The sequence below is a fragment of the Pinus tabuliformis genome, chromosome 2_1 (assembly GCF_031772625.1).
Source record: "Pinus tabuliformis cultivar Carrire ecotype Pingquan chromosome 2_1, CPIR1, whole genome shotgun sequence".
Taxonomy (NCBI): Eukaryota; Viridiplantae; Streptophyta; class Pinopsida; order Pinales; family Pinaceae; genus Pinus; species Pinus tabuliformis.
The window spans coordinates 217,511,272-217,517,129 of NC_142299.1; the positions used below are offsets into that span (position 1 = coordinate 217,511,272).

The window sequence follows — 5,858 nt, forward strand, 5'->3', positions numbered from 1 at the left end:
TGACCATGTTTGATGATGGTTGAATATGTTTCATTATGATTGGCAATGGTTCATTATTGTTCATTACGGTGATGATCGTTCAATATGGTTCATTATGGTTGACTGTGGTTCATATGAGTAGAAATATATTCCTTAATAGTTATGTCGCAATATGAAGTTAATAAAAAGTGACATTGCATTGCAATGTTGATTACTAGTTTTGTCCAATTGTGACATTTCTTAAGAATTATGCTTAATTATAGTCTTCCTTAATGGTTATGACACATCGTGACATTCTTTTTGCCTAAATTTATGTGATACTGTGGCATTCTTCTTACCTAAATTTATGACAAATTGTTAGGTTTCTTTACTATTATTGATGAAAATTTACTATGTTTAACTATTCAGGAGGATAAGGAAAACAAACATATATTAATGGATATGAAATAATTTTATGTTGTAAATAAATATTTCACTAGTATGTAGTTCCATGTAAACATTTTGAAGGCTTGATTGGAGAATAATATGGTTGTAAAGAATACATTTTATTGGATTGAATAATGTTTTGTTGATGATGTTAGAACCTATCAAAATACAAGGGGTCTCTGCAATATGAAGTCTCAATTAGACCTACCACTGTTTTCTATAGTACCCCTTCTGGAAGCATGGCCCAGCTTCCATTGTTCTTAAATATGTTCTTTGGTTGCAATAATTAGCACAAGAGAGCAATGTACATGTACTTTTGAATGAATAAGTGAGTATGCATTATTGAATGCTCAATTGTAAAATGAATTAAGGTTCATTCACGGAGGAAACTGAAAGTGATTCTTTAAGAGAAAAGTAATAGTACTATTCTAATAAATACACATGCACATACATATGAAAGAATCATTAATCAACTAGAGAAATATTCCACATAGAAGTAATGATTATTAAAACAATTACAACACACATTCAACAAAGTGAGCACCAAAGCTAATGAAATAGTTCAATTTATTTAATATAAATGACAACAACATATACCAAAAACATTCAAATAATAGTATTACAACATTCATGACATATGCATGAAAGCGTATTGGCTCAATGAGCTTCAAGTATTAAGCGAAAGTTCCAAGATACATTGATACAATGAACACCACTAGCTCCAATAGTGTAACGTTAAGCCACCACTTCCTCTCCAAAAGATCTATCTTCCTCCATAATGCCTAGTTGGAGGAGTTAAGGTGAAAATCCTTTTTCTTGAGATATAACAGTATATATATATATAACAATTAAGGTGACTCTCCACCTCCAATATGACTCTTCAATGCCCCTCATGACTCTTGAACTTCCATACGACTTTTTGAATTCTCATGAGACCTTTTGACTTCTACATGACTTTTCACATTCTATAGGTGACCTTTGGACTTCCACCTACTTTACATTTCTTATTTTATTTAAAATTACATAATTACATCCACAAATGATGTGGCACATGATGACTCATATGACTCTTGAGATAAAACTTTGACAAGACATGACTTGACACCAATGACATGGACTTGATGATGATGTGTCAATGTCAAGCTTCTCCTCTTGCTACTATCTTTGTGTCTTCATGAAAGATGTTGCATGTTCTTCCTCTTCCTCCTCCAAAAGGCTTGAAGATAGGGAGTCTTCACTATGATCTTGTTCCATGTCTTGTTCCTTCATTGTTTTTCGCAATCTAGTGTCCCTTCATCTTCTTATTTAATTATCATATTGTACTCACAACTTCATAAGTGTCTTCTAGAATAGTCTCCTTCTCCTCCTTTTTAAGCATAATCATGTCATGACAAGATATGGTACTTGCAAATTAAATTTGCTCATGGTAAGACGACATCAATTTGGAAATATCCTAGTCTTAAATTCTTCATGAGAATCATTGATTGGCCTAGAAATTGAGGACTAGACCGGGATGAAGGCACAAGAATTGCACAGTGTGCAGTTCCATAGGACAGGAGTGAGGGACTAATTATTGTGATTGTGTAATGCATAGTAATTGGAGGCATAAGAAGAAAGATTGTGCATTTGAGGGTCACAGTGTGGTAGAATTTCCCACTGTGACTGTGCAATGTGTAGTTTTGGAGCGAGACCAAGCCATTGGATCAGGCAGTTGCATAGTTCAAGGAGAAAGAGAGATGGATACGTAGTGCACAAAAAGAGGTTGACTAGGAGATAAGATTTCACAATTCTAGGGAGTAAAAGGTTGTTCTTGAGAACTATGACTTTGCAATGTGCAACCCTTGGAGGCAGTGGCTATGCATTGTGTAGTTCCAGGAGGAAGGGATGTTGACTGAGGCTTGAAACTATGCAATGAAAATTTTAGAGGGGCAGAGAGAGTCCAGGTTGGTCGGGCATGAAACTTTCTAGAATTTTTCTAAATGTGGGACCACTGAGGAAGAGATGAAACCAAGATAGAGATTTGAACATGATCACACACTTGGAATAATTGATGAAACAATCTTGAACGCTCAACACCTAGAATCAATGTAACCCCTTTGATGTGACAAAAAAACAATACTTTCCCCCAAGTGTGACACTTAAGATACACTTTGCGATGCCAGTGATGATACTAACAAAACAATACACAAAATTTTGGGAATGAGTCTAGTACATGGACTAATTGGTACCAAAGTTTCCTCTTAAAATGAACCATAATTATTCTTTTACAATGTTCGACACTTCCCATGCCAAAAGATGACACTTATATTTTCTTCAAAAAGGGATTAGAAAACATAAAGGATTTACATGGGATGACTCTTGCTACCAGAAAAAAATACTCACAAGGTCAAAGTGGGCTCTGAAATTTGGATATGGGCCAAAATTTTGGAGGGTTTTGTAGCAACGACAACATGTTCCTTGTGTTGGTGAAGAGTTTGAGGCTATTGATTTACTTGAGGTTTATCTTGAGAGAGGATATTAAGTTAAGAGATGCATGAATATCTACTAAGGTTGGTGATGGAAAAGTTATTCTCTCTTTTCTTCCTAATGTTGGGGCACAATGCAATAATGCTAGTGTAGAAATGCATCAGTTGAATACTTGTTTTAAAGTTGATGTCCAAGGTTTATTAGAGGAAATTAGGTATTTTCTACAAGTACTTCGACAAGACAGTTTTTATCTACAATTCGTAATACAAGTAGTTGGGTATCTAAGCACCAATTATGTCAAGATGTCCTATGTAAGTAAGGCCATTATTGTAGGATTTAATGTTGGAGTGCCTAAAATTAATCAATCTCATGTTGAAAATAGAAATATTGAATTTTACTTATACAAATTCATCTATGAGCTTTTTGATGACATGTGTAAGGAAATGGAGGGGATTTTTGAACCAATGGAGCAGAAAATACTTATTTGAGTTGCAGTTGATACCGGTGACCTTAGGTTATCGAAACCCCAACACAACCTAAATAAAAATTAATAGAGTGATATGGATGAGGGGGAGAGGGGAACCTACATGAAACTTAATAAATTGGGAAGGATAAGGGGGAGAGGAGGTGGAATGAGAAACCACCCATTTGATCCTATGCGACATGACAACAAATTCTTGGGTCTACTCCCACTCAATCACAATTTTTAAAACAACTCATGAGCCCCTCAAAATTGTTGTCAAAACAACTCATGAGCCCCTCAAAATTGTTGTCAAACTGACAAGTGGCATAATGGTTTTTAATAATAAAAAACATTAGGATGACATGAAGGATCTTATTGATATACCAAGGATATCTTATTGTAAATTTTCAAGGAGGATGAGATGAAGGATCTAATTGATATATCAAGGAGATCTTATGGGAAGTATTCAAGGATTACTTGTAGATCATAATATCATAAAAATGAATTTGATGAATGATAATAACATACAAAAATCCATGTTAGTGGAATTGCCAATAATTCTTCTCACACTGCAATAGCCCTAAAATATATATATCGAATTCTCCTATGCCAAAATTCAATGATAAACCCACAAGATTCTTTATGTAAAGATGCATTTTGTTCCTTTGGTGGACCACTTCAAGCACCACTATGAAATCCTTTACAAATCCCATCTCATTCTATTCCATTTTAGGGTACCGCCTTATCTTCAATGCCAATAACCCTATAAAATACCTATCTTATTAGCTTTTTCAAGTTCCATTCAAAAGAAATAAGTGGGTGGAAACTAGTTGTAGAAAATATATACAATCATCTTAGGAAAATTAACCTTATCCATGGCATGTAATACAACAATTGTTGCATGAAATGATGAATAATGGATAAAAATAATAGTAGGCATTGGTTGGTTAAGGCTTGAATTGAAATGATCTGAACATGTTTAATGGTTTGACTATATATGGGGGGATATGCTTTGTTTCTGATGCAATATGAAGTGGTGTTGGCATGATGGGAAATGGGTTTGAAATGGTTAAATGAATGATTATAAAAAATTGAAAACATCCCAATACCTACAATCAATTATAAAAGACTAATGATTATGTTTTTAATTTATGGAGGAAATTATGGGGAAGGGTATGTAACATTAGCAAAGTTTCAGAACAAATGACAAGACAGTTGGCATAATCCTTATGATGACTGAAGAATAGATAATAGGTGGGAGGACTTTGGAGATTAAATGATAATGCTAAGAAATCTATTTTTTAAAGAAAGATAGGACAACTAATCAACTTGAAGCCTTAACCTCAAATCTATCTCAAGTCTATTTTTAGTAAAATAGTTCTGAAATTGAAGAGAGAGGATTATTTTTCAAGGAGAATAAAAGGTGGCAATGACAATAGGATGAAGGTGATTTTTTTTTCCGAACCACAAAACTATATTTTATAAGGGATTTTTTTCTTGTAAATTTTCTAATCAAGGCATCCATTTGTTGGATTCACCTCTCTTTTATTCATAGCTTTGTTTTCTCTCTTTTCACTATGTTAAGATTCTCGTTCTTTACCTCTTTTCTTTCTATTATGAATGTAGTTATTTAGTTTTCCACTAGGGTCCCTATATATCCAAGAATTTAGAGAGACATAGATTTCTTTGTAATTTATGATTTGCATCAAATGTTGATATGATATACAAGGCATAGCTAAAAAGTTCAGATTTAGTTTTTGTTTATATATATATATATATATGTATATATATATATATATATATATATATATAGAGAGAGAGAGAGAGAGAGAGAGAGAGAGAGATAATTAAGATATTTAAGTATTAGTATATTGATTTCCTTTGTTGGGTTGAGCCTTTGCTGTTGGATTCATTAATTTATATCCAACAAACAATCCTTCTTCATCTCATATTAATAGTGACTTCCTTACTTAGTGTTAAATCTAAGATGTTATGTTCTTCTCTTTTCTTCCACCTTCAATTATCAAGTATTGTGTGCAAGAGACTCTGTGCCCAATGAAAAGGCCTATGCTGGAATATATTTGTAGTTTTTTCTATCTTAGTTTGTTATCTTTTCCTCAACACCATTTATCATCTTGTTCTTTCAAATCTCCCCACTAAGCTTAATATTGTATGTTGTTTCTCAACAATCGTGGGCAACCATCTTCATTTCTGAGAAAGCCCTCTGCAACTCAAGGGTCTACTTGTGGTCAAACATTAGTTGATAATGTCTTGCATAGTTCTTGAAAGCCTAAAACATCACGAAGAAATCTAGAAATTTTCACTTCTATATAATTAGATAATAAAAACAATAAAACATATATTAGTAATTAATTAGATTTATAAAATTAAATAGAAAACCATAAAACATATCTTAATAATTAATTAAATATATAAAATTAAATGGATCGAAATCTATATAAGTAGAAGATATTATCACCATCATTATTAAAATATAATATTAGTAATAATATTATTTATTTTC

The 5,858-nt window shown here is 32.7% G+C and overlaps 1 pseudogene; it reads left to right on the plus strand.

The window, feature by feature from the left end:
• Nucleotides 1-3,875: 3,875 nt before the first annotated feature.
• LOC149199522 (uncharacterized) lies at nt 3,876-4,366 on the plus strand (annotated as a pseudogene).
• The last annotated feature ends 1,492 nt before the right edge of the window (nt 4,367-5,858 follow it).